General features: G+C 39.6%; 1 protein-coding gene across 8 annotated transcripts in view; it reads left to right on the forward strand.

The window, feature by feature from the left end:
* The first annotated feature begins 11850 nt into the window (after nucleotides 1–11850).
* MEF2A (myocyte enhancer factor 2A) overlaps nucleotides 11851–27885 on the forward strand; it is a 93482-nt gene continuing 77447 nt past the window's right edge. For 7 of the 8 annotated variants that reach the window (XM_063347277.1, XM_063347273.1, XM_063347276.1 and 4 more), the window contains exon 1: nucleotides 11851–12261. The gene's annotated coding sequence lies outside the window, so the exon portion shown is untranslated. Of the gene's footprint in view, nucleotides 12262–12761; nucleotides 12864–27885 lie in introns of those variants that run through there. The other variant, XM_063347271.1, reaches the window with a different exon arrangement.

A 27885-nucleotide genomic window follows, 5' to 3' on the forward strand; every position in this document is an offset into this window, starting at 1 on the left:
ACGGTGCGTGAATCAGGGGCCTCTTTTACCTGTCGCTCAAAAACTCTCCGGCTCTTATGTTTCCCCATCTGCGACATTTCTGGAACATTAAGGCATTTTAAAAGCAGGAATTTGAGTAACTGTCTCAGTTACTGAGGATAGAGCCACAATTTGAACAGGAAGAAGCTTTAATTAAAACAGACCGATCAGGTGAAATTCTGGCCCTGTTAGGGTCAATGGCACAACTCACTGATTCCTCCATGGAGTCAGGATTTTGCTCGTATCTTGTAACACTTGCCTTTTCTGAATTTGAGGCATTAGTCCTATAACAGAACAGATATAAGCTAAAAATAGAAAACTGTCTGACCTAAAATAGTTTGACATCCATATCATAGTGCTTATTGTCTGAGACTACATCTAAGTGACATGTTGATTAATCCTGAACTGAGGAAAATGTGATTCATTGGAAAGCAGTGGGATTGTACCAATAATTCAGTACCAGAAGCTACACAGACATCGACTCAATAAGCAATGTTTCCAGTAAAACTTTATTTGCAAGCTGTCAGATTCATCTGCCATTTTCCCAGCTACTTTGGTTCACTTCTGAGTGGCCTGGATGAAATGTTCCAATGCAGTTCATGTGGGCTATCGGCTACTTTACTACAGCAACTTTTCCCCCTGCCTTTTATTGAAAACAAAACAGTCACATCAAGTCAGGTTGCTGTAAGCGGCTTTTAAGAGAGATGTTGGTTGCACTTAGCGCACAGCTGGGGCCAAAGTGAAGCTGTGTAAGTGCCTGAGCTATTCAGCTGGAAATTACATCTTGTGCAGGAACCTAAATGTCAAGTTCCCCAGTCCCCCTCGCAGCCAGAACTCCAACAACTCCCCTTTTCCCATGACTCCTCTTCACTTTCCTACAGATGTAACTGTGCTTTCCTTCAGATACAATAAATCATATATGGGAATGCCACAATCTAAAGCAAAGCGAGCTGTCACCCAGGACTTCAGATGACACTTAGCCACATTAACGAGTAAACACAGCCCACAGGAAAGATGCCTTTTGAAATGCACTGTTTGTGTCAGCAGTGCTAAAACTAACAAACCAAAACAATGAGGGGGGAAAAAAGGGAATAATCAGATGCACCTAAAGCTATAGGCTATAAAGTCAGATCAGTCAAGAAGAGCTCAAATATGAGCAAATCTTTGGGACAGTAAGTACATAAATTATATTTTCCATAAGCAATAAGGTAGCACATACTCCCCGTGTTGTAAGCAGAGGAAAGCACTAAAAGAAAGACTAAATGTAACCATGTGAAGAGAAGGGAGCATGAGTGAATGTGTTTCTTATTTTGGAACCTTCTCATGGCAAACAAGCAAGACTCGAGCCAAAATCTTCAGGACACAGAAGGAAGTTGGAACCGTTACACTGCCGCATGGCTCATGAGCAAGCTGGCATGAAGAAAGGGATCAGCTATACATTGTTTAGAAGGAGCCACACAGAGCACACACTATAACATGCATCCCCAGGGCGTTTGGAGGCAGTGACTATCAACAGTCAGTGGAACCGGTCCAAATTTATAGCAATGTAACTGTATGATAATTTCACTCTTGATGATGGAGGAGCAAAAATGTGCACCAGGAAAAAAGAAACAACTGGTGGTAGGGTATAGAAATGGTGCTGGGGAAATGGCTTTGCTTTACTTGATAGTTCCCTCAATTCTGACTCGTGTAGTATACACTCTGAAACCAGTTACTCTTCCATTGAACCCCTTCTTAAATACTAAATCCTCTGAAGGAACCTTTCAGATCGCTAACGTGGTGAGAGGAAAACAGTATTAGCTACAGTTCTTATATTTGTGGTTACTTCATGTTGGTACAAACAAAAGTGCTTGGTCTTGAATTAACAATAGCTGTGGTTTAGGTTTTCTTCCTTCAGTGATCCCCAAATTATGCTTGTGTGCATAATTTGGTACTAGAGGCAGAATAAACATCAACTGTAATAGCTGAATTTTTAAGGTTAATATTAAGGCTAAGTACATAACGTTTATTTTCTTCTGAAGAAAGCATGTATACTCTGGTTGAGGGGTAAGATGAAAACCATGTCTCTGAGAGCAATGGCTTAGTTCTGCATGATAAAATAAATAACTTCGATTAACTTCAAGCTCCGGTACCTCAGATGTTTGTTGTCACAGAGCAGCAGCTTGGCTGATTGGCAGCTCTGGTTTAGTCGACATGTGTTAACAGAAATTGCTCAATTTATACGGAGTACTTCAATCTGCTGTTTTAGAAGTTTCTGTCCCATATAGGCTAGCATTTCAGCTTTTGAATAAGTGGAGGACTTGTAAGGGTCATTAAAGAAATTGCTAAAGCTTCTGCAAATGCTATAGGCCAGGTTGCTGACTGAGACGCGTTGCATGCACGTGTCACTGCAGATACTTCCCAGATAATGGTACTGATTGAGATTTTAATCTGGACAAAGTGCTGGAGGCAACTTTCTTTCCAACACGCAATTATCCTGATAATAATATGCTTATTTTCTTCCTGTGTTCAAAATGTGTGGTCTGCTGCAACTGTGCAGTGTGCGTACAGTGCTTTTTGGAGTGAGGGAGAAAAACAGTAAATAAAATTCATGCCACAGCAAAGGGCACTTACAGCAGAAGTCCCAAAACATGGAGGACAATGTATTTTTACCTTGGATGGATGAGCCAAGTAACCGCCATGAGAAGGGGCTGCATTTCTTCCCACAGGCTGCAGGACGACTCCTTACTGGTTCTCAACAGCCACATAGGAATAAATTTGAAGCACAGCCTGCTGCTAGGACTATGTAGTATAGGGCAAGACTATAATTTTATTGTGCATATGCATCTTGTATCCTCCCTAGTGGGATGCTGATCCATAACGGAGTCTTCTAAAATCTCACACAACACAAAGAATTCAGATTAGTTTCCCACGGACATTCTCCATAAAAGAATTTCTTAGAAGAGAGAGCTCAGCCAGGAAATGGGAACTAGGGGGCCAAATTCCTTCATTCAAGGCAGTCTCCCATTGGTAAAGGATTTTAAAAAAATTGTCCCTATATGACTAATCCCAACTATGCCTCCCTAATTTCAGTAACGCTTTCTAGAGATGAAGGGTGAAGCCATTTGAGAAACAAGCTTTATTTGCTTTTTATTCATTAGGGATTTTTCTGCTAGATTGAATTACTAATAACACTTCATTTATTAAAATTTATGAAACCCAGATTTACTTTTCAGTATCTATATCATCTTCTGATCCTTAGTACTTTTCATCAAGCTCAAGGAATGAAAGCAAACTCAGCTGTTTCATGTTTGTTCGCAATTGACTTTTACCAGGATCATGTCAGCATTGTTACATACTTGTTATTAAATGATGGCAGAGTGCACATTTCTGAGACAATGCGGAATACCCATTCTTACCTCCAGCAGTTTACAACTGAAAATGATAGAGTGTACCAAATCTGAGAGCCAGAGAAAGTATTGCTGCTTTCACAGCTACCTCTGTCCTTCTCTCTACGTTGTCTGCGGAGATAGCTGTGAATTTGGCTCACTTTGCACACTTTCTTAGTTTATATGTCTAATTGTATTTGTTGCTTGAAGTGAATGCGCGTGCCCTAGGCGATGCACATAAGATTTTTTTTTTTTCTTTTTATGGCTAGTTGAAAGTCTTTCCATTTACGTTAGATTAAGCTGTATTGGATTTAGTTAAGCTTGTTCTGGGTAGACACTTTTATTCTGGACTAAAAATGATTTGTGTCAATTTACCTTAAATCCATTCCTAATTGACTTACACTGAACTGAACTAACACCTGATTTATGCCCTCAATTATCCCATTTTAACCAACGGCTCAGGCATGCTGTCCGGTTCCAGCAACTTAACGAGTTACCGCACATCAGTTGAGGCACGGTAACTGCAGCATGCCTTTCTTTAGCCTGCAGCCAACGTGAGGTTCAATGTGTCAGCTTAACCTCAGGGCCAAGAAAAAGAAAAGTCTAAACTGGTTTCTTCCATCCGAGATCGCCACGGGCGAAGAGCAAACACACATGGTCAATTACTGCGGCTCGGTTGATGCATGGTAAGTTGTCAAGCATGTCAGTACGTGAATGAGATCACTCATTCATGTATTCAGACCCTGCAAGTATCATTTTAAACTGGTGTTACATAAACAAGTATAACTATGGATATGGACACATGGACAAATTAGCGTGGGAATAACAAGTCTTTGTGCGTCAGCGTTTTCCATATGCATACCTGCATGAAATGCCATGTGATTTGAGGTAGCCTCATCCTTTTTTACCCAGGAGGAAGGTATAGCTAGGGCATGGTAAATTCAGAGCCTGGCTTCCATTGCAGTTATGATTTTAACCTAGTTTAGAACAGTTCAGCTTGGCTAAAGTGTAATAAAACAGATTTAAACCACTTCTACACCAGCTAAACTATCCCTATTGCGTATTTTACTCTTTGCTTAGGCGGTGCAGCTTTGCAGGTCAGATCTTTGAATTAATAAGAGACTTTCCATTGACTTTATAGAGCAGTATTTTAGAAGACATTTGAAGACCCTTCATTTTAGAGTCTAATTTAAAGATGAGCTTGCATCTTTCTTAAAAAACAGCCCCCAGGACGAGCAATAAAAGAAACCCAAGAATCCCAAACTTCCAGCTTTCCTCCCAGATGACACTAGTTTTCTTACTCCACCCTGTGGGAGAGCTAAGGAGAAATTTGCTTCTTTCCAACGAGGAACACAACAGGATTTGCTAAACTGAAACTGGAGATACAAAAGTTCCAAATCCAGGATGAGTCTGGACCCTTTCAAACTATGATTGGGGCCAAGGAAAGATAGGATCAAACACAAAAACTTTGGATGCTTTTCCTTTTTATTCAATAACTTGATCTCAATCTCAGTTAATCTTTCTCTACTTCCATATAATGAAAGGAAAAATATTTGATTAGGTTATGTGAGATCACGTGGACTGGTTCAACACATGGCTGCAGGACCAGGCGTTATTATCCCGGCTAACGTGGACACATTTTGAACACTGCTTCTCACTCTGCTATCAGCCACCGCCACCTCTGCAGTAATGTGACAGCAAGAGAAAAAGGATGGGAAGGTGATAAAGTTTGCCCACGCAAGTAGAAAAGCACTTTCTGTCCAAAGCCAGCTGGCTTGGCTTGGAAATGAAATGGCATTTTAGCGTGAGGTGACCTGTTTACATGTGCATTGGGGCTCTGTCTCAAAACGCTTGTCCTAGATGCAACAGCAGGGGCTGTGAAATAGTTTATCATCGAGTAACCATAGGAAACAGGTGAGCTGTCTCACTGCCAGTTTGTCTTCTAAACTGTTTGACAGATAAGAAACCATCCTCAGAGATTGCAACAAATGTGCTACCGCACTTCATGAGCATATTTTTAGTAAAGGGTTGAGAAAGTATGCAATAATCTTAAATCACAGCCAAGAAAACCATAAACCCCTTAACAAATGCCTGTTCAGATACAGAACTCAGAATCGCGGAACAGTTGATCCATGTTAACACTCTGGTTAAATTTTTAAGGCTTGTTTTCCAAACTAAAGCAAACCTACAACAGAGAATCAAAGGCATTTTTGCCTTTACCTGGAAGGGCCAGAGGGAGTGGGATAGCTGATGTCTGTTATTTATCCTGTGGGACACAGAACAATTGTATTAAAAGTACCCGCAAAGAAATCAATGGGAGATACATCAACGACACATTCATACTGAGGAGTCTGGACACCATTATAAAAGACCCAAAATGCACCTTGTAAACTGCCCAAGTTTAAGAATTAAACTTTATCTATATAAGTTAACTGCTTTAAAAGTTTCTTTGTTATGCCTTGAACGTTACAACAGATCATGCAGAGCCATTGTGGGCTCTGTATATGAAGCTTACAGGATCAGGGCAATAAAATGGGCCTTTTCATATATTCAGTTTGGTCAACAGTTTACAGTGAAGCAGAAAAAATGCAGGGAAAATAATGCTTAAATTTACATTTTAAGAGCAGCGCTAGCTGATTGCAGTGGGAGCTGAGGGTGCTCTGCACAAGTCAGGAGCTGGCTTTTAAGAGTTCCGTGAGTCTTTTGTCACTTGAAGAGGCTCCATCAACTTCAAATCTACTTTAAAATGTAGTTCAAAGACTTTTCAGGTATTATGGTCTCCTATATCTATTTCTGTCCCTTTTGTTTCCTAACAGCATGTGATACTGACCACACATACTGCTGTCAAATATAGAAATTAAACTTACAGAAAAAAGGAGACATTTTCTTTTTAATCTCTTGAAAATTTTCCAGACTAAAGCACAGTTCTTAAATTGATAATATCCCTTTAAGAATTTATTTGCCAGGTAATGTTAGAAGAAAAAAAAGACTTTTAAGGTTAGTTTGAACATTAAAAAGACACCCTTTTAAATCAGTTTCAAATCTATATTAGAGATAATGGCAAACAGTGTTTGAACAGATCTCCAAATATATTCTACACCTTAAAAATGCAATTAACTTTAAAATCCCTTTAAGTGATTTCTAGCTCTTTGCAAAAAGGGCAAGATCTATCCTAAGAAATACTTTCTTGCATAAAAATAATAAAAATAGTTTAGTGTTGCAATATATGACAGTCATAATATGTATAAAGCTACAAAATTATTAACACATGAAGACCTGCAGTTTTTGAATAATGTAGTAAATATGATCGGTTTCTTAGAGGGGTGAAATCATACAATACCATCAGAAGAGAAAAGTACATTTTAATAACAAAAATATTGAAAGTAACTATTTTTCTTTAGATCTGCTAAGCAATCTGTGTGTTCTGTATAAGATGTCAAACTATACTGTGCATATGTACACTTTGCTCTCTCTATAAATATACATGTGCATGACACATTTCTAAAAGCAGTAAATGAGTGCTGGGGAAATACAGAAACAATGCAGTTCCTAAGAGAGGCTTATTTTTTCAAGTTATTAAAAGAAGGTGGCAAGCATTCATGAGGATATGAAAATTTAAAGCTGTCTGCAGGAAACTCTGAAAACCTCTGGTTAAGGCAGCTGCCAAAAAATCTCAGCTATGTTATGTCAGAATGTTTAATTGCAAGCTGCAATGTTAATGAATGGAAAGATATGGCAAAAGCAGGGAGTTTCTGAAGCAACATAGAGCAACCATGAAAATAAAATACCAAAGGTTGTAATCTTGAATGCTGTTGGAAGCAGAAATTTCCATCCACGCTCTGACTCCTTTTCCTACTGTGCAGAATTTGCCAGCTGTCTGGCGAAGGGGAGAGGTAAGCTGCTCTGGATATCATCTCCTGGGCTCAAGGCAGCACTTTTTATGTCTATGTGAAGAAGTCAGCTTCTTTGCATTTGTCATTATGGGTGTTTACAGAAATGCAGCTTAGGAATAAGGGGAGGAACGGCAAATGTCAGAGTGCATTAAATAACGTATTTTCTACTTTCCAAGAAGCTCGCTCGCAGCATGATGTTACTATTTATATCAGATCTCTTAAACCCAGCTGTTGGTTCATGTTAACATGTAGAATGGTGAGAAAATCCCTGCAGAAGAGCGTGAATCCCAGAGAGACTTGTGTTCTGTCATTGTGAGGACCTATAAAATATCACAAGTTTTGCTGAGGTATGGATCAGGCGTGCAGTCAGCGAGGCATGCAATATAAATATTTCCCGTGTTGATCCTCCGGTATTAGAAGGCCAACAGCAAAGTAAAACGAAAAGTGCCAATGCTGCAACAGACGACTTCAGATAACTTAGCTCGAACCCCTGGCTGGAAAAGTTTGAAAGAGAACTTTTACCTGTAACTCAAAACTAGCAAATATACTGTACACCCACATTACAGCATTCTTAGACAAGCTGCGTCTGATCTAATCTTATGTACCTTGGCCACAAGTTCTGGAAAAACAAATATTCCCAAGGCAATCAGATTACTGAACATACCATATAACGATGTGGAAATATTAGTGGTTTACAGAGGGCAGTTTATGAAATGGATTGAGTGAATTTAATTCATGCATTGTCAGGTAATTTGGATTTAACTAAAATAAGGAAGTCTTTTCTTGATTATATCTGTCTTTAGTGGAACACCAGAGCCAAATAGTAGGGTAACAGCACTGCTCCCAGCCAGGGACAGGGATGTCAGGGGAGTTTATTCTAAGCCAGCTTTCGGAGAGCGAAAGTCTGTGTCTGTACCGAAGCGGTCATTATGGGGTTAACAGGGTTACCCAAAGTGTTAATGGAAAGGAACCATTATTTGCTCCTCTCTGATTTCCTGCTCCCTAGGTGGGAGTCCCCCCGTCTCCTTTGTTTCTAATGCAAGTTCCCATCCTGAAATGCTGTGAGTACAATTTGGTTTTGTTGCAATAAGCAGTCCCTCACAAAATCTTCATTCATAGAGTACTTCCACCATTGTAAGTGAAACAATGTTAGGAATTAATCTGGCCTGCAATTTTAAGAAACCTTGTTCTTACAAGCTTGTTCTTAGACCCTCCTTCCCTATGAAGGATAACTTAATTGTTTGGCAAATATGCAAAAGCTACATAACATCCCCTATTCCTCTTACCTAGAATTTTAAAAGTCCTGCATTTTGTTTTAATACAAAGTTCACCTTTAGAAGCATGTGACTAAGACTTTTTCTCCAGAAAACAAGATGAAAAAAGCTGATTTCTGGACTATAAGGAACATTTGAAAGGATGCCTGAGGAACAGCCATGGTACATCTCTGGAATGTTTTGTAAGAAGGTCCTAAAATGTAAGTTAAAAGTTAGTGGAGATATGATTTTGGTGGTAGTGCCTCCAAAATACCTTGAACGGGTGGGTGGAAATGCACTGGAATAGAGATCCAAAGGAGAGCTTTATTGCCATAACAACTGCTGGATGATGACTACATTCAACTGTGAGGCTATTTAGTTAAAATTAACAATACTCGTGTCTTTTTTCCCATATTTTTCTTCATATTTGCTGTTTCTCAGGGTTTATTTCTCCTTGGATATCATGGAAATTACACCGTCTGCTATTTGGCCAAGGGAAGAGATTTCAGGTGGTTCTTTTCAGTCTCTGGGTTGTATGTAAGATGAGCAGAAATGTGTTCAGTGGTTGTTCTCTTACATGTCAAGAGTGATCCTAGCAGATGCTTGTGATAATTTTTCACTTGTCATATTGACACTAAAGTGTGATGTTCTCTAAGGCTTTGTCATGTTGGTGCTTCTACGCTCTTATAAAGATCATAATTTTTCTCTGTAGTGTGGATTTTTCTTAATCACCTACAGCTTTGCATCCTTTGGATTATCCAGGTGCATTTGGCCTTTGCAGTTGTCCTGGAAGTTAAGCCTAACGCAGAACAGGGCCATTGAGTCATGGAGTGGTTTTAGGCATTCTTCTATGGTTTTATTTTGTGTCACCCTAAGGGGTGATATTTTTCATTTACGCTATTGTGACATGTGAGAACATCTGTGACCTCCCCGCCACCCATTCTTTTTCACTAGCAGTCCCAAGAGGGGTCTGCAGAGGCAGATGTCACAGCACATCATCGCGTATGGAAAACAACATCTGTAATTTCAATTGGATGCCGTATTTTGCACTTCCTTTTCTCAATTGTTACACAGGGCAGTGTTCAATTGAGGGAGGGATGCATTTCAGTGGGAAAGACGCTGCTCTGTACCCCTTAACTATTGTTTGTAAGGCATACATAGAAATCCCTTGAGCAACACATACTATGCTTATTCTTGTACTGCCACTGAAAAGAACAGATTAGAACCAATTATTTATCTTTTTGGCTTCCTGCTCTGTTTTTGCCAGCTTAGAATAATATGATTTCACACTGAACATAATTCATGAGTATATCCAGAAGTCCTTGCTTAGGCCTTGCTTCGGTGTCTTACTCAGATTCCCACTGACTTTTGTAACTTAAATGAAGAATTCAGGATTTTATCTAACATATTTTCAGCATATTGCTGTCATGAGAGGATTTCATGGTATTAATCATTAGATTATAGTAATAGACCTCACAGATATTATGGATGATAGGTATAGTGACGAAGAAGAGAATAAACTATATTCATATAAAAATCAATGGCATTTGGACTGTTCATGTTGAGAATTTTAAGAAAACTGTATGCATTTAAATCTCTTCCCGATTATTATAGGTCAATAACAGTCAGCTTGGAAATATCACAGTAGATGGCAATTACTGTATTTTGTTATGTCTTTGTCTTTGACACCTCTTATTAGCTTTTTCTGAGATCCACAGTAAGAAGTGCATACTCTTGCACTTCTGTTTTGAAGGGAAGGTGGGTGTTTCATAAGTTGTTCAACTTATTTACTGGCCGGATATTTAACTCCCAAGTAAACTGTACGTTATAAATCCTAAACTTCCATATTTCTGTGAGTTGTGAATTACTGCTTCAGTTTGAGCTAAACGTTTGGAAACAGACAACGGAAATTTACATTCATTTCTTGGGAATGATCTTGGAGGATCTACCTTTTCCCTTCCAGTGGTGTGGTTATCACACTGCCAGTTGGGTGTTTCCGTCGTCATTTCTTGCATCCTGTTTTCTAACCATTTGTGGAACTATTTTTTGTACTCAGTTAATGATACAGTCTTCCAAACATAAAGAACACCCTCTCATTTGGATTTTCCAGAGAAAGTACTTTTGATTATCATGCCCAGAAGCAGAGACGGGCCCTCTCCATCAGTGATTTAGTGCTTCGAAATGTCTCCCATCATTTCACTCCGGTATCTTGCAGGATAAATCTGGAGAAGCTGTAGAGCGCAGATGATTTTTGGCAAGTATCTTTTTATCGTTAAAATTTTATTTTTGGGTCATTCTTCAGCTGCTGCCTTCTGTGAAGGAGAAAGACGCCAATTTTATGTCTTTTATTATGCGTTCCTGAGTAGTCTTTGCTACTTCCAGCAAAATTAATGGGAACTCTGACAAAGATAATGTCAGGTGGAGATGGATGGAGGAGGAGCCAAGGTGGGCTGTCACCTTAGCCTGGAATCGAAGACGGAGCTCATGTCCTCATAGAACAGTGATTTTCACAGAAAGCTAGCGAGAAAAACATAGTAACAAAAAATATACATGCATAGTGGGGAGGTGGTGGTGGTTTTTGCGCTGGTGACAGGTAGCTGGGCAGTTTGTGGGTGGAAGAGCTGGTGTTGGTTTCCCGCTGCATCCTCCAGTGATCAGGCCTTGCAAGAGGATGAGGGACCACTTAATTGCGACTTGTTTTAATTAACTCAAGTACGTGGATTTGGGCCCTGAGAGCAAAGCTTTGCCTTGCTGGAGAGATGAGGGCAGGAAAGGGGGTGGGGGGGAGCAGCTCTGCTGGCTGCACGGCTTTCCCCCCACGGTGTCTCCTCCTGAGGAGGGAGGCGGGCTGCGGGAAGGGGCTGCGGCCCCGCCGTGTCCCTCAGGCCCCCCTGCAGCCGTTGCCCCCGGCAACCCCTCAGTGCCGGGCGCGCGCGGCCCTGCCCTCGCGGGCCCGGCGCGTGGGCGCACGCGCCGCTCTCTCGGTAGGGCGGGCCCGGCTACGTGCGTCACTGGGGCGGCGGAGGGAGGGACGGGGGCCGCTGTGCGCAGGCGCTGTCGCCAAGGTTGGGGTGGAGGGGGCACGGCCAAGGGCTTCCTGCGCGGTAGGCCCGCGCACGCTCGGCTTTGATTGGCCGCCGCTTCCCTCGAGGTGTCCCTGATTGGGTGCACGCCTGTCACTCAAGGCCCTCACGTTTCATTACGCCCCGCCTACCAACTGCTCTCTGGTTGGCCGGCGCTGCTCTTCTCTGCGGGCGCTGATTGGCGCTGCCGCCCCTTCATTCCGGCGCGCTGCCCTATGGGCTCGCTGCGCCGCAGGATTGGGTCGGCGGTGAAGAATGTAGACCCGGCCGCTCCCCATGGTAAAACAAAATAATCCGGCGATGCTGGATGTTCAGAGCGGGGCGCTCGCAGCCCCGCCGCCGGCCGTAGGCTCACCTCGGGTTCCCCCACGCTTTCCCCCTCGTCCCGCCCCTGCCCTGCTCGGGTGAACGCCCGCAGCGACGTCCGAGGTGACAGGAGAAAGGAGCGGAAGGATATCTTTCGGAGACGGCCGTCCGCTTGAGGCGAGAGAGTGTGACAGAGGAAGTAGTTCCGGCCCCGATTGGGCCTTGTTTCCCAAAAATAGCGCCCAGCGGGTATCCGTGCGCCGGTGTCAGTGTCTCCTGAGGAGCCTCAGCGGGGAGGAGGCAGGAGCGGCGGCGGCGGGCGGCGAGGGGACGCGGGCGGGTGAGTGAGCGGGGAGGGGGGGTCCCCGCTTTTGGGGGCGAGCGGGAGGGCAGGGGAGCGTCCCCCGAGCCCCGCGGCTCTGGAAGGTGCCGAGGGTCGGAGGCGAGGAGCGGAAGGCGAGTGAGCGAGGTCGGAGGCAGGGGCAGGGGGTGACGGGCGGGGGCAGTCGCTGAGGGGGGCGGCTCGGGGCGGGAGTGGGGGGGGAGAAGGAGGGTCCCCGCCGCCATCCCCTTCCAGCACTGCCGTACTGATAGGAGCGGAGCGGGGGGTGCCGGCGGGGAAGTTGGTGCGGGGGAGGGGCGGGGGCGGTGGGGTGCCGGGGTCCCGCGGGTGGGCAAGTTCCCCACGGCCGGGGCCTCTCCAGAACTTCCCTTACTGCTGGCTGGAGGGAGAGGATGGACATTTATGGACCAGGCCGACGGAGTCTGCCCGAGGGCTGGTGCACCGGGGAGAGAGGGTGGGGTATGAGGCCCTGGCGTTCGGGGAACACTGAGGTAAGATCGTCTTCGCCTGGGTGGCCGGCTCCGCTCCGGGGTGTGTGTGTGACTGGAAAGGCGGGGAGCAAAAGTACCTTTTGTCCTGCTTCTCGGCAGCCACGTTGGGTAAGCAACATCACGTTTAAAAACAAACCACCACCCCCCCCACCACCCCCCCCCGCCCCAGGAGCCTATCCGTGGTATACGCTGGGGAAAACGGTCGGGGGTCGGGGAGGGAGGAGGTGAAGGTACAGATAGTTAAAGTAGTTGTACGCTGCATAAAGGTGTGTTGAGAAGGGGAGGAGAAACTGTTCGCTAATGTGTAAACTAGAGGATGTTTTTGTCCAGAGGGAGGAAAAGATTGAAGGTACAGCTGTGTTGTACTGTAAGTGGGATTTTGCGTTCGGCACCTCTGTGCAGAAGTCGTGAGGATAAGGAAAAGCGACTGTTCTGTTTCTGACTGGAGAGACAGTAAATTCTTTGAGTTCGTGGAGCTGTATTTTCCAGTAAATTTTTACCTGCTTTCGAGATGGTAGGTGGTGAAGAGAAGAGAATTGCTTAGAAAAACTGAGCCATAGTGACTTGTTTGACAAGTGATTAATTTCAGAGTTGAGAAACTGGAGTTCTGTAGGGGGAAAAAGACAATGTAAGAAGAGGGTTTCTTTTAATGCTTAGTGTGAAACCATTGTGTCCCATAGTAACGTAAGGACTAAATTTATTATTAACAGTGGGGAAAAGAGGTTCTGGGAAGCACAAAGGAAGCAACAAAAACAGTAGTAAGGAAAAAAATGTGGTTTGCTATGGAATTGGTAATGTAGACAGTATTTATTTTAAACCTTTTTCACAGTCTGCTGAATTTTTATGTAGCATAAGGGAGGGCTAGAAGCTTTCAAACTTACTTATGTTAACTGTCTATACATAATTGTTCCTTATACAAGTGGTTTTTTTTTTTTCATTTTTAGGAACTAGGTATCTATATTTTGATAGATATTTCTGTTGTCTTGTTATTGCTAGCTAGTGTTTAAACAACCTGCACAAAAGGTGTTAGTGCAACGTTCTTATAGTCTATGTTGTCTGTTTTTAAAATTATTTAAAATGTTTACCTTTTACATGTAAGAATGTAATCTTTGGTTATTTCCTCCTCTCTAACAAGTGATTTGCATTTGGGGGAGAAGTGTGAGGTTCCTTTTTTGAACTATCTTTCTCTTTTAGGTGCTAGAAGATGTGCAAAATGACGTCTTTCAGTTACATAATTTAGAAGAATTGTAATAAAGCATGCAATTTTAACACCTTTGGTCACCAAGGGGCATAATTACAACATGATATGTTAAAATTCTATACTTGTTTAGCTAGCAAAACAAAAATGAGAGAATGGAACAATTTGCCTTGATGTTAAGGGATTTTAATAGTGCTGTCGAGTTGGAGATAAGCCTTGTTTGATTGAAGGTGTTCAGTTTGGGATTTAGGAAGGAAAATAACCCAGTACCCTGCTTAGTTATCTTTCTTCTTCATAATTCTTTTCTAAATCTGTAGTTGACATAGTCTTCCAGAAGTAGTAGAGGAGTATCATCAATAAACAAGAAGAATCCTTCAATAAGAGGGACAGGATCTGCTTCAGAACAATTTTACTGTACATGGCGGTCTCTCTGCCGGTGCAGCTCATCTAAACCAGTTTTAATATTCTAGCATTTCTCATGATTTATTTGTGAGAAGGCGTTTACAGATTGTAAACTATGGTAGAAATATATTAGCCTTTAGCTTGTATGTTTGCTTGTTTTGCTCCATTTTTTAAGTGTGTCTTTAAACCAATGTGGTTATACCTCACTTCTGTAAATGAGTGGGCCCATAGAATGCTTTGCATATACGTAGGTATCTGGATTTAAATTCCTATAATTTCACATAACATGCTGCTTTCTCTGCGAAACAAGGGATGAATAAATAAGTTAACACTGAATTTTATGAAACTAGGTAAATTGATTCTACAGAATTGAGTCATGTGGATTGGTAAGATAAGGAGGACTTGGTGGAGTTAAAACTTGAAATAATTCTGGAGAATAAAATGGCTCATTATGGCAGAAGACCTATCTTATTTAGGAACCTTATTTGAGCTGAAGTGTGTGCGGTTTACCTTAAACTGGTTAATGTGGGCAGCAAAGCTTTTACGGGGTTTATTTTAGAATGTTAGCCAAGTTTCTTGGATAACTTGTTGATGTCATTCTGTGTATTCTGGGCCTAAGCTCTGCTTCAGAGAGACTAGAAGCACCATGCAAGTCTGCGAACAATGCCATGGTACCTTGCCTGCTCTCAGTCATGCCATGCATAACAAAACACATCTGGTTAATTCTCTAACAGTAATAAAAGTAGTGTAGTATAATGCTATGTAATGTGTAAATCTGTATTAGTTTGTGAAGCAAGTTTATTGCCTAAATAAGAAATATCTTGCAGTTGTAATAACTAATTTGTTATGCCTTGCATGAGAGAGATCTTTGTTTACAGCTCAATTTTTAAAAAATATGTTTTCTAAAAATCAACATTAGTACATTTTATTCACCTCACTAAATTCTTATTTTTATTTTTAAAGGCCACAGGATTAAATACTCTTAGGCTTTGGGCCCATTCAGTATGAGAGCAGCCTGATACTGTGTGTAAAACACTGGGAAATATTTTTCCTTGACATTGAAATAAACCTTACTTTGAATTAATTTGAACATTATGTGTCAATGTATATACCGCATAGCTTCTTAATGTGCAAAATGGCTTTATTTAAGTTTTCACATTTCTTGTATTTGAAAGCTTTATTTCACATGTGTAATAACGTGTTCTTCTGTTGATCAAATGGAACAAAAGTCAAAATCTCTCTGTGACTAATACGGGTGATTTTTGGTGCCGTTGCCTTTCGTTCAAATTTGATTTCTTCAGCTCTGGTAGTGTAAGCGAGGAAAATTGCAGTATTCCTCTATTTTCTTGTATGCTTTACTGCTAGTGCTGAAAGACTAATGCAATAATTATTTGAGTGGAGTAGCCAATGTGGTACTGAAAGTGGGTTTAGTTTAACTCTTTCTCCTATCATGTGAAGTGAATAAAGTCTCCAAAGGTGCAGTCAGACCCTGAAATAACTAAATATAGCTGACTTTTCCCCTGAATGTTTACAATATGTTTTGGTGTCTTACAAAGGTTGTAAGATTACAGCAAGACACTATTTTGATTGCCCACCCCTTTCCCCCAGGTTAGTTTTGTTCATCTTCCATTAAAAGATTTCAGGAACTCTTATGGGCAGCTAATCAAAATACATTTTAGGTCACTGATACAGTATCTAACGAACAAAGTAGTATTACAAGAGTTAAAAAACAGACTCCAACTACATAATATGACAATTACCCTCCCCCAGCATGTGTTCTGTGGTAGAGTACCAGCTAATAAATAATGCTATGGAGGGTTAAGTTTGTAGCCTGCAGTAGTGTAGTTTGCTTTATTTATTTCAAAGTAAGTATCTGATCTAGATTTCTACCTCTTAACTCCCCTCATACGGTGCGTTCTTATTTTAACACCTGATTTTTTCAAGTTACTGCTTATGGAGTTGAAAGGAAGGGATTTTTTTCTTCCGTATTAAGGGACTTCTATTTTTATTTATCAACTGTATTGTGTAGATTTATGTTTAGTGGTTCTGTGAGAATTTTTTAGATTTCTTTATCCTTAACTCAAATATGTTTTTCTTAAGGAACATAAACCCTTGTACTGTATACTCTCATTTCCATTTGACACTAAAGAGGAGTTAATGTCTTGGAAGATGACTCTGTTCCTGAGATTTCAATCCCCCCCTGCCAAAACAGTCACCGAGTTGGAATATTTTAAGTGGTGTATATGGTAATCTTCCTTTCTCCTTTTCTCCTTAATCTGAGGCTGCAGTGAAGAATTAGGTAGAAATGACTGTCGGGTAAAGACAGATAAATTTTGTGGCCAGTCTTTTTTCAAAATTTTGATGCAGGGGAATTAGAACCTTTTTTACAGAAAGCACTGTGGTTTTTGTTCCCTGTGTGTTGTAACAGTACAAGTGTGCCTATATAATGAGAAGAAAATACATCCGTCTTAATAAGAGTGTGATTAATTGAATTATTTTGCAGGGAATTAACTACTCTATATTCAAAATGTTAGTGATGCTTAATTAGGTAGGTCTCCCAGTTATATTTGTCTGTGTCCCTGAAGAGCTTTTGAATTCTGCCAAAGTCCTTATGGGCCAACCTAGAGACTTAAAAGTGCATTCTGTATTGCTTTGTGCTCAGCTGGATTTCACTAGTAGTTATTAAGTATTGTTGCATACCTATTTTAAATATACCAAGATAAAACATATTAGGAATTATCAGCCAAGCATAGTTGTGGAAAGGTGCGTGCTTTGAGTTAAGTATCTGTGCCATTGGTGACAGAGCATCTTTTACTGGTGTGGTTTTTTTTTTTTTTAACTTTTTTCTTTTTTTTTTAATAACGAGCTAAATAACTAGGAGAAAAATGTGTTTGCCTTCACTGTGGTGGTTGGAGGTCACCTAAAAGAGTGGGGTGTGGGGTGTAGAATGGATGGGTTTGTGCTCGTGGTACTTTTATGGTGATAATAGGGGGGAAGAAGGATTTTTTTCCATTTACTTCAAATCCTTTCAAATGTTTTTGACACTCAGCTTAATTTGAAAACCAGATTGCTTCCAACGTCATCATTTAGGATTTCATGGATTGGACTAATGTTATTTTTATTGTTTGAAAGCTAACCATAGACATGTGAGAATATGTAAAATGAATATGTCATCTTGATACCTGCAGTAATACTTGCAAGCTGTGGTCAGTATCAGTATTGAGTGCTGTAGAAATATACACAGGCCTGAGCTTGTAATTTTCTGTAATCACTTACAATGTTTGGAAGGTCAAAGGGCATAAATTATTAAACTTTTAGCTATGTCATTATGTAAGCATATCTATAACTGGGCTGTGCTGGGGCTCTGCAGTTAAACATTTATTTCTTGAAAATATTGGCATATAGAGTTGAGAGAAAGAATTCAGAGGTGATTTTAGTATCCCTTATGTGTAGGAAGGTATTGTAACTGTAAAAAGTTGGGATATGGAAGAATTACAGTTGTAAGAGAGTAAGTAAGTAGTTGAACCTTGAGAGACTCACAGATATACGCACACATACAAAAAGATGAGGGGTCATAAAGGGCAGAAGAGACTTGCCTTGGCAGTGTTGATTAAAGAAACTGTGTAAAGGTGTTAGGATAAGGGACTTTCCCCCCTTGGATCACGCAAAATCTGCAATACTTGAGTCCAGGAGGCTGAGAAAGAAGTTGCAATAGGTTTTTTTTTTTTTTTCCCCTCAGATATAAAAAAAAAAAAAAAAAGTGACAGTGTTTTTAATTGGTCATTTTTCTCCAGATGTTTTGAATTGTATTTAATTGACCATCTTACTGTTGTGTAAAACTTGTGAAGTATAGCTCAGAAACATTGTGTGAGGTTATCAACATTAAGGACATCTTGTTTTTGGTATCATTCTTTCACAGCAACTGCCCTCTTCCTGATATGACTGCATGCATCCTGTTTTAAAAACTGTAAACTGACAAGAATGACTGCTAATAAGTTGGTGTATAGAACAATTAAAAAATGTTACTTTTTTCCAGTGTGAGCTTTAAAGCACTGAGTCTTTTGAGAATATTTGAGAAAATGGTATGTTACATCATCACTGCACTTGTATTACCTTGTCATGCAGTGAGGGTAATAAACTAAATATTTCAGTAACTAAATATTTTTATTTTTTCCTTGAAGCTGTTAAAATTATTGTGTAATGATACAATGTTTCAATTGGAATTCAGTTGTATTAAATTTATGCTTAGAAGCCCATTGGTTTCACAGTAAAAGGTATGGCACAGAAATACACTGCTCCCTTTCTGTACACGTCAAGTAAAAAGCACTTTCTGGTAAAATTTTTGAGCCTATAGGCTGTCAAATTATGTTTGTTAGTCTGGGTTTGATAATGCACGTATTAGCTTGGCTAGTTGGCTTTTGGGATTTGAAGCTTTCGGGTGCGGGAGGATTTCCTCTGAGAGACTTCCTTAATATCCTCTTGTGTTTCTTTTGGAGCATTAGGATTTTTGTGGTTTGTGTGATGGTTTTTTTGTGTTTTTTTTTTGTTTTGTTGTCTTGTTGTTCTTATCTTTGTTCATGGCATTCCAATTGTTGGTGTCTTAACTTTTTGTCACTGAAACACGTGTGAAGATGTTTGCTTTGAGAGATGATGGGCTTGACTGTGAAAAAAGTGCAATCAGTAAAAGTATTAATGGTTTCCATTAGGAAGCACTAAATTAGAAGAACTCTTTCAGGGGAAGGAGACAATCCTGCATGGCTGAAGAGAGACGTGATCAGTAGGTGCAGGCAGGTATTAACTGGATATTGGATAGAGAGAATATGGGTATCTTTGCAGAAGTTTTGGTTATTAACAAAAATAGTCTAAAAATTTGTGAGGAGTATGTAGAGCATGTAATAAGATTGTTGAATATCAAAGAATAATTTCCAGTTTTAAGTAGCCGCTTGTTGTTTTCTTTGTCACAAATATGAAAACTGCTAACGTGAGTAGCCATCAAAAAAGTAACGGGAAACTTACATATTGAATTAAGTAACATTTAAAAAATTTTATTTTACCGAACCTATATTACAAATTTGGATAGAAATACAGAACGTTCAGTGAAGGACACAGAGACATTCAGAAAGTCCCCCAGACATTGTCATTGGTTTAATATAAGTTGAAATTTGAAGGAGAGGGGAACAACAAGAGTTATCATAAGATAATTGTAAAATGATTTTTTTCCTTTTTTTTTTTTTAAAAAGCTATTGGTGAATTTTTCTGTTTATCACTGTTAATTCAGTAGCTTCAAAGAATTAGTAAAATGTGGTGTTTAAATTATTGAAAGTTCTGGATTTTAAAACGTAAGTGATTAATATTCCTGAATACTGGAGTCATTTAGATGCTTCCTGCAAAATAGGAGGAAAGTACTTTAAAAGCCTAATGATTTGTTTAAGAGATGTAATAGGGTCATGGAATAGTAACAGTAGTTGAAATTTTTAACTGCCTTAGTATTCTGAAGGATGCTCCTAGAGACTTCTAGTTGAATTTTTTTTTTTTTACAGGCTTACCTACATAGGAGGCCTGGATTCACAGTAAGATGAAATGCAACCTGATAGCCCACCATTACCCCACTAGCTGCTTTTCAGTAAATCTTCCTGCAGATGCTTTTAGCACGCCCTATGTGTGAGACTTCTCTAGTTCAGGGGGTTGCAGTCTTTTTTTATCTATTTGTAGATTCCCCATATGTTTTTTTGCTGATGGACTCTTGTACTGTCAAGTTAAGCCTGGTGGTGACATGCTTGTTTTCGTAGTTATCTTTTGAAGATGCTGTAGAATTAGTCAATGAATCCTGTTGTTTTCAAGTACATGTGTGTTTACAATGAATAGTGTGTTAGCACAAGGTGCTTATACAAAGCTTGCACCAGTCTTATCAGAAAACAGTGGTCATTCACTTCAGAAGAGGTGATTGGATAGGAGATTGAAATGCTGTGACTGGGAAGAGAACCAAGTAAAAACCTTTTTTTCTTTTTTTTTCTTTCTTTTTTTTTTTTTTTAAAAAGAAGCTGCTAAAAGGACTTGGCCAATGTTAGAAGGTTATGATCCAAGCCCAGATCTACTGTGTAGTCATGTTATGAGCCCCTGCAGCACCCTCTGGTGATCCAGGCATGCTTGTGCAGTAGTTGGGGTCCTGGCTGAGCTCCTGAATGAGCAAAACCATCGTGTTTTGGTACAGGACTGAGGAAATACTTTAGAACAAGCCTAGGCTACAACCAACTTGATGTTACTAATGGGTGCTGTTGGGTTTTGCTGCCATTTTTTTTTTCTCTTTACCTTCTAATTTTTGTCTAAGAGGAGACGGAAGTCATTAAAGGATCAGTAGACTGTCCTGTTAATACTGGCTCTAGGCAAGCACAACCAGTGTGATTGCATGAGATAAAAGGATTCCAGCTTTATGGCTGGGTTGCTCAGGAGCGATTCAGGTATGGTATGGGGAAGAGGGAAGAACAAAGACAATATGTATATGAAAATTTTTATTCTGTGTACTATAGCCCATTTTATTTATGATATTAAAATATAGCTTGGAGAAGTGGTGGAGATAAATTTAAAAATAGTCTGAGCAATAATAGTAAAGTAGTAGTTTTGCAAGTAATAAAACTTACAGAACTTCCATTTCCCTTATATTTCAAGTCTTCTGTTATTCCCTGATCTTTCAGAGTATCTCCTCTACACAGTGTATTTCTTCAAGTTCTCTAAATATCTTAAATGGCCTGCTAGCTGTGGCCAGTTGGAGTCCAACAGAACCTGCTGTCTCACTGGTTGCTCACTGCAGGTCAGGTGCTTTGCTTGGGGGCTGTGTGTAACTGCCAGGTCAAAAGTTCTGCAGCACTTTATATAAAGTCTTCAAAATAATTGTTAGTTTTACCGATGCACTTGGCTGAAACTGGCCAATTGAACCAGAAGCTGTTAATGAGGGAGAATAGATTGTGATCATGTAAACCTCATTTTATTAGAAAAGCTGTGGGTAGTACAGTTCCGTCTTCAGGATTTTAGTACCATCATTAATAAAGCTCTAATCTTGTATCAGTAAACAGTGTTATTTTCTTAAGTGTTTTTACTTAACTTTGTGAAAATAAACTCTTAAAGGTAGGATGATTTAAAACTGTGTTCAGTTTCTTAATTCGCTTTTCTGTTAATGTATTTGATTTGATTTAAATGTCATATTAGGCTGTGATTCATTCGTTCAGCAGAATAAAAGTTAAATTTTAAATAGATATTTGTTTTGATGATGCCTGTTTGTAAGTATATGGAAAGATAGTTGTGTAGAACGTTTGTGATTTCTTCCTACCCAGAGAGCGCTGGTCAGGAAGTTGCAAAATTCTGTAATGGTTTGGGGATTTTGTGCAGAGAATTGACTCTGCAGCATTTGTACTCAGGATTTGATTCTTGTTATCTAGAATAGAAGCTCAAGGGGTTGTGATTGCAACTCCCTGTCCCCTGCTTTTCCCTTGCCAGACTTTGGACCATAATTGTATATAGTTTCAGACAGCAGTTTACTTTTACGCCTGTTTTCTGGAGATGGGGGAACAGGAGCTTATTGGCATCAAAGAAAGTCAGAAGACCTGTTTGTCTAGAAACCATCTGGATTTTTCAATTTTAACACCTTGTGTCTAATCTGCCCCCCTTCCCCAAGGAACAGAGCAGTGGAGGGACTATTTTCTTTTGTTCTTAAGAGATACTAATAAATCTATTTAAAATCCCTCTCCCCACCCTCCCATGTGAGGCTTATGTCTGTGTTTCATTGAGGACTTTCTAGATGCTATTTTTTTTAAACATGGCATTTTTAAGGTTGAATTGTTCAGTAATAAAACCTACCACAATGTTCCCGAAGATACTGGCTGACTAGTTGTCAAAAGAGGTTTCAACCTGCTTTTCCAATATGCATTCCTTTAATGAAATGTTAATGAGAAGATGATCTGATAAACTTCTTGAAACTTTCTGTGCAACAAACTCAGTCTGAGGATTTTTATTCAGATCTATTTCTTTTAAGGCGTCTATGTTTGTTTCTGTAGCTGTCTGTCTTGCGTGCATGTAGATAATGCCTACAAGCAAGGCACAAAGATTTTGGTGTGTTGTTCTAAGACCTGAATGACTAATTTTATCAAGGTGTAAGGAAAAGCAGCCCTTCACGTGAAGTTTCTTTTGTGCTTGTTACAACTGTTAGAAGAAGGAGAAAGTAAGTACAGACTAAAATTTGGAGTTGTGATCTGACAAGGAATCCTCCAGGCTTATCTTGAATAGCTGCGATCACAATTCTTGCTTCTGTCTTATCTGTACTTCACTGCTTTTAATTCTTCATGGTCTCTTCTGCTTGATCTTAATGACTTATAAGATACTTCACTGGCATAATTAGCTTATCTTAAAATAGTCTGATCTGTTAGCAATATTGGAACAGTAAAGGGACAGCCAGCCCAACAATCATTGGGTTTCATGTAGTGCACCCACAGAGATGTGTCAGTGTTTGGGCCACAGGGGAGGAAGGAAGGAGTAGGTGAGAATTTCTCAAAGATATAACTGGATCTTGAGCATGAATGCTCCAGCCCACTTGTGTTAGTATTTACAGATATTTTCCTTCAGTTAAAGTAACTAGAAAGCATTCTTTGTTTTGTTTCAACTGAGATGCAAGTAAAGTCGAATGAAGATCTAAAATTCAGTTCCATGGGTGTTTCTTTGCATAGGTTGGTTTTTTATCCTTGTAGCTTGAGTGTGTCTGGCTAGGTTTGTCAACTTCAATGCTTGAGAGAGCGTGAGCCTCTCTCCTCTTACCTCAGATTCCTTGTTTCAAATTTAGGAGTATTTCTGGTCTCAGACCTTTAAACTTTGAAGAGTCCTACCCTTAATGTATCTACTTTTTGAGACTCTGTATCTGGGTTTGACTACTTTCTGTGATTGTCATCTCCTTCGACACAAGCACAAACTTGGGCAAGGAAAGAATTGCAGACATTAATGAAAAAAATTGTTGTAGGTATGTTAATTCTGAAGGGTAAGCTCTGTATTTTAAAATGCATATTGTTGGAAGATCTTGTGCTGCAGTTTTTGTGGTTGTCACAACATTCAAGGGATTAGAATACTTTTTGTTTCTTGTTACTATGCAGGAGAAGGAACTTGATTTACAATACATTCAGGTTGCTGCTTGTGATGTGATTTATTCCATATTTTCTGGAAGACATCTTTTTATATGGATTTCTGTAGAAGAGTAGCTCTTTTTCTGAAGTTCATAAAAAAAAAAAAAGCCCCCAAATCAGGTGCCAAGTTGCCATGTTTTGTTTTTTTTTGTTGGTTAAAAATGGATTTCAGCATTTAGTATGATACAACTAGCCCTTTGGTGAAATGTTCAGATCCTCAGTAGCTAATGCTATGCATACAAATACCGGCTGCTCTTGACTTTAAACAGAAAATGTAGTTCTATTATTTCAATGTGTAAAACGCTTTTTAGGGAAAGCTTGTTCTATTTTTGGATTGATAAATGTTCGTTTGGAAGTCTAATAAGACTTTCGTATTGACATTTTTAGGTCCTGTTTTGTTTTTTGAAACCCTGCAAAAAAAACCCTTGTAAGAAATGCTTTTATTATGTAGTGTTTGAGTTTGCAGACCGTCACTGAAAGACTAACTTGGACTCTGTAAGATGTAGTTAAAAGCAAATACTTCTGATAATGTTTGAGTTCTACTTTCAGGTGGATTTCACATACTACCTCCATGCAGGAAGTGAGAGAAGTAGTTTTAACTGTACATCTTGCAAGATTTCTTGAGCATTTCCTGTAAATGGTAATAACTTGGCAAGTCCTATGTGTAGTTTAATGTTTAAACTAACCTTAGTTTTACTTTGCTGGTGTTGCTGGTCCTCTTACATATGCAGATAGAGTTGTAGTATAACTGAAGATTGGGAGGTGGAACTTGCTTTTTTCCTGTTAGATCTGTGCATCCCAAAGGCTTGGTACAGGCACTATGTTAGTATCATTCAGTTTCTTACAACAAAATTATTCTTGTGAAACTTCTAGAACAGATTAGACGAAGTCAGCTTTCAGCTGAATTTGGTATTTACAGTCTTCTAATGCGTGCTTTTCTTGTGTTGTGTCTGGATTTTTTTTTTCTTTTTCCCTCATTTCTCCCACATTCATTAACTGTGCTTGCAATGAGTTTTCAGTGAATTAGTTTCAATGCTCCAGCTAAATCCTTGGCTGTGATGATGGTGTAAGTGGTGAAGATCTTATTCTGGTATTCTTTCTACCATGTTTCCTTGTGTCTGTTAGACCTATTTAGATGAAAATGCTGTAAGCCTGTGTGCTTGTTCCCTGTTACACTATTAATGTTTATGTCTTAGAAGTATTAGTAGAGAGATTATTAGGAGAGGAAGTCCAGCACAGAAAAGCTTCCTGTAGACTACTTGAAATAGTGGTGAATTCTAACGGGGTTCACATGGTAGTAAATGTGTCTTCTTTAATACACATTAGTCAGATCTTGCTATTGCCTTCTTTATAATTCAGCATGTTGGCTGTATTGTAGTCAATACACAAGTTGCCTTAGCAAAACTTTCTAAAACACTATAAAAAAATAATACATAAAACCATGTTTGGCAAAAAATGCTAGAGTTCTAATGGTTACTGAGTATGTAGGGAACCATCTTTTCCTCTTTTTGGCATTCACATAAGCTTGTTAATCCAAGTCTTTGTCTCTTTCTCCTCTGCTGTATTCCTGTACTAAATTAAATTATTTAACTTTTATTTTAGCAATAGGAGACAATTTGAGCAGAATTAAAGTAATGTATCTGTCTAAATGAGTGATACCTAATTGGATTATCATTGTTTGGAGAACACGTCTGCCATCATGCATTGTGAAACTACATTTCTGTTTGAGAGCTACAATAAATATTGAAGTCTCACTATTCAATCTAACGAATGTAGCTCTAGATCTGCACTTTCATTGCCACTCTTAATTTCCAGAATGCACCAGCGGGTTGAGAATTCTGTTCTGGAATTTCAGGATATCTGTGAAGGGAGCTCTGGCTGCAGTTTAGTGGCAGAGAAGGGCATGCGCCATTTGCCCTCCCAGCCCAGTCAGCCTGTGGCTAGTCCTCTCCTGCTCTGTCTGCTGTGCCTGTCACAGGAGGTTTCAGCCCTTTTACTGCCCAGGGTTCATACTCTGCCCAGGGGAAGATGCAGTGGATCTAGAGATGCTCAGAGTCATTTGGATAATGAGGGAAGATAACGTCTGTATCTTTTTAATAATTTTTCTTGAAAAGGTGTTTCTGGGTTAAAGTGCTGGTTTGCTAGTCTCAGGCAATTAATGTAAGGAATTTCCTAAAACCAGAATGTTCTTCTCCCAGACCTTAGACCTGTGCATTTGATAGGTCTGTGCCATATGCTTAGACATGTTACAAGCTTATAGGCCTTACCTGTATTTCCTATAGAGCAACTTCCTCGGTTTATCTTAATGCTCACATTGAAAGACTTGCTGAGGTAGCATACTGAACAAGATAAGATGGGAAAAATATTACAAATTACATCTGTCTTACAGATTAGAGACCAAATTAGGAAAACAGCCTTTTAGTCTGTTTAGCTAGAATTCCTCAGATCCCCTCTTAGATCAAAGGTAAAGCTATACTGTGATAGATGTATGTAGATAGGTGTATGCAGGCTAGTTTTAAACTTCTTTAATGTAGCTGTGTGAGTCAATGGCATGTTAGGATACCCACACGGAGAAGGCATTTATTTTTTTTACGCCTACCACTTGAAAATCCATGGTGTCACAAAATGCTCTTTAATTGTAGTACATAAATGGGGCAAACCTGTTTCTTAATGGAGAACATGTCGTAAAGAGTCATGTTTGTCATTTATGAAGTCCTTGAGAAACTAAGTTAATATGTTCAGTTACGACTGTTCACTAGCGAGATGTGGATGGCAATGCACCTGCATTTTTGAGGTGGGCATGTCTTATCACGTGGTCTCATGTGGTTTGTAGCTGTGAATTCCTGTTTCAGCTTTTCATCGTATCTTTAGCAGAAGAGTACTGAAACTTACTTGGTATGTTCCAGTAAGACAGATGACAGTCAGCACCCACCAACTTTTATTCTTTTTCCATTTGTTTCTTTATTAAATGTGGTTTGGTTATTTTTTTACATATTGTAAGAACATTAAGATTCTTTCATTTAGCAAGCCTTACTGCTTGAAATGCTTTCAAAAGTAGGCTTGAAGTTCCTCATTGTTATTGTGTGACAAACTTAAGTGAGTCATCCTTAAAAAAAAAATAATCTTATTTTTGTTTACATATTTAATTTAGATGATTAGACTACAATGAAGTTTGTGGCTTTCAGGACAACTTTTGGTACAAATTTTTTCTGTGGCCTAGATTCATGCCTCTGTTCTGAGAAGAAAGTTTTGGCTCAAGTGGCCTTTAACAAATAAAGAAAACTAGGGAGGTAGAAAATTTTGTTTCGTTTTGATCTGTGTGTATGACAGGACTTCTGAACTGTCCAGCATACAGATCTTGTGTTGATAATGGTTGGATGACGGTGGAGGTAGTTCCTGCTCTGTTGTAATTTGACCTCACTGAATGGATGCCTGACTCTGAGAAGCCTTAACTTTAATTAAGGACTTTGTTCTGCCAAATATAACTTCCATCAGCTCCTGCTATTTACAAATATGGAAGATAAAAAAATTAGAAATAATTTTGTAGTGAGAGTGATGCATTTTTATTTCTTTTCAGTTTTCCAATTGATACCTGTAGGTTAAATTAAATTGTGATGCGGAGGACGTCTGTGCCTCAAAGTTTGTCTACTAATCCATTGCTTTAGCAGCAAGTGTTATTTTATTGGCAAACCTTGCCGCCTTTTGAGTGTTTTGCTGTTGAGGAAATTTAAGATTGGTGCCTTGTCTTTGAAGTCGGTTGATTGCTTTCTGACCCTGGTGCAAACGCCTTAATCCTTGTCTCCCTGCCTAAGTGCAATTTAACAATCTCATGTACTGTTCTTTGTCAGTGTGACAGGGCATAACAGTATTTTGAAGAGGAGGTATTGCATGCCATGTGACGGCTAAAATGAAGTGATGTAAACAATTGAAGTTATGTTTTATATGATTTTTGGTGTTAGGCTCTGGAAGAATGAATATGTCAGACTTAAGCTGTTTGTAATTTTTTTTTTTGAGAGTTGGTTGCAAGTAAACCAGAAGTATTTCTCGCCCCCCTTGCCCCTTCTGTCTTTCTCTGCTATTTTTTTGAGCTTTCATTCATTTCACTTCCCAGTGGGTGGATGATGAGTGTTCTGTCAGATTTATCTGTTAAAGTGCTAGTGTTTTTCTCCTGAGGAGGAAGGAGAAAGTCTTGTGAATTCTACTCTCAGTCAGTATCTCATTTTTACTTATCTTAATATCTTCCCTTCCATTTTTGATTTGTCTTCTAATGCTCTCATGATTAAAGTTACAGACCAGTCAGCTGAGATTTTTGTTCCTTTTTTCTCACCTGGGGTCTTGAAAAGTAGAAGCTCCGAAACTGACCATTTAT

Source organism: Chroicocephalus ridibundus, chromosome 9 (genome assembly GCF_963924245.1).
Source record: "Chroicocephalus ridibundus chromosome 9, bChrRid1.1, whole genome shotgun sequence".
NCBI lineage: Eukaryota > Metazoa > Chordata > Aves > Charadriiformes > Laridae > Chroicocephalus > Chroicocephalus ridibundus.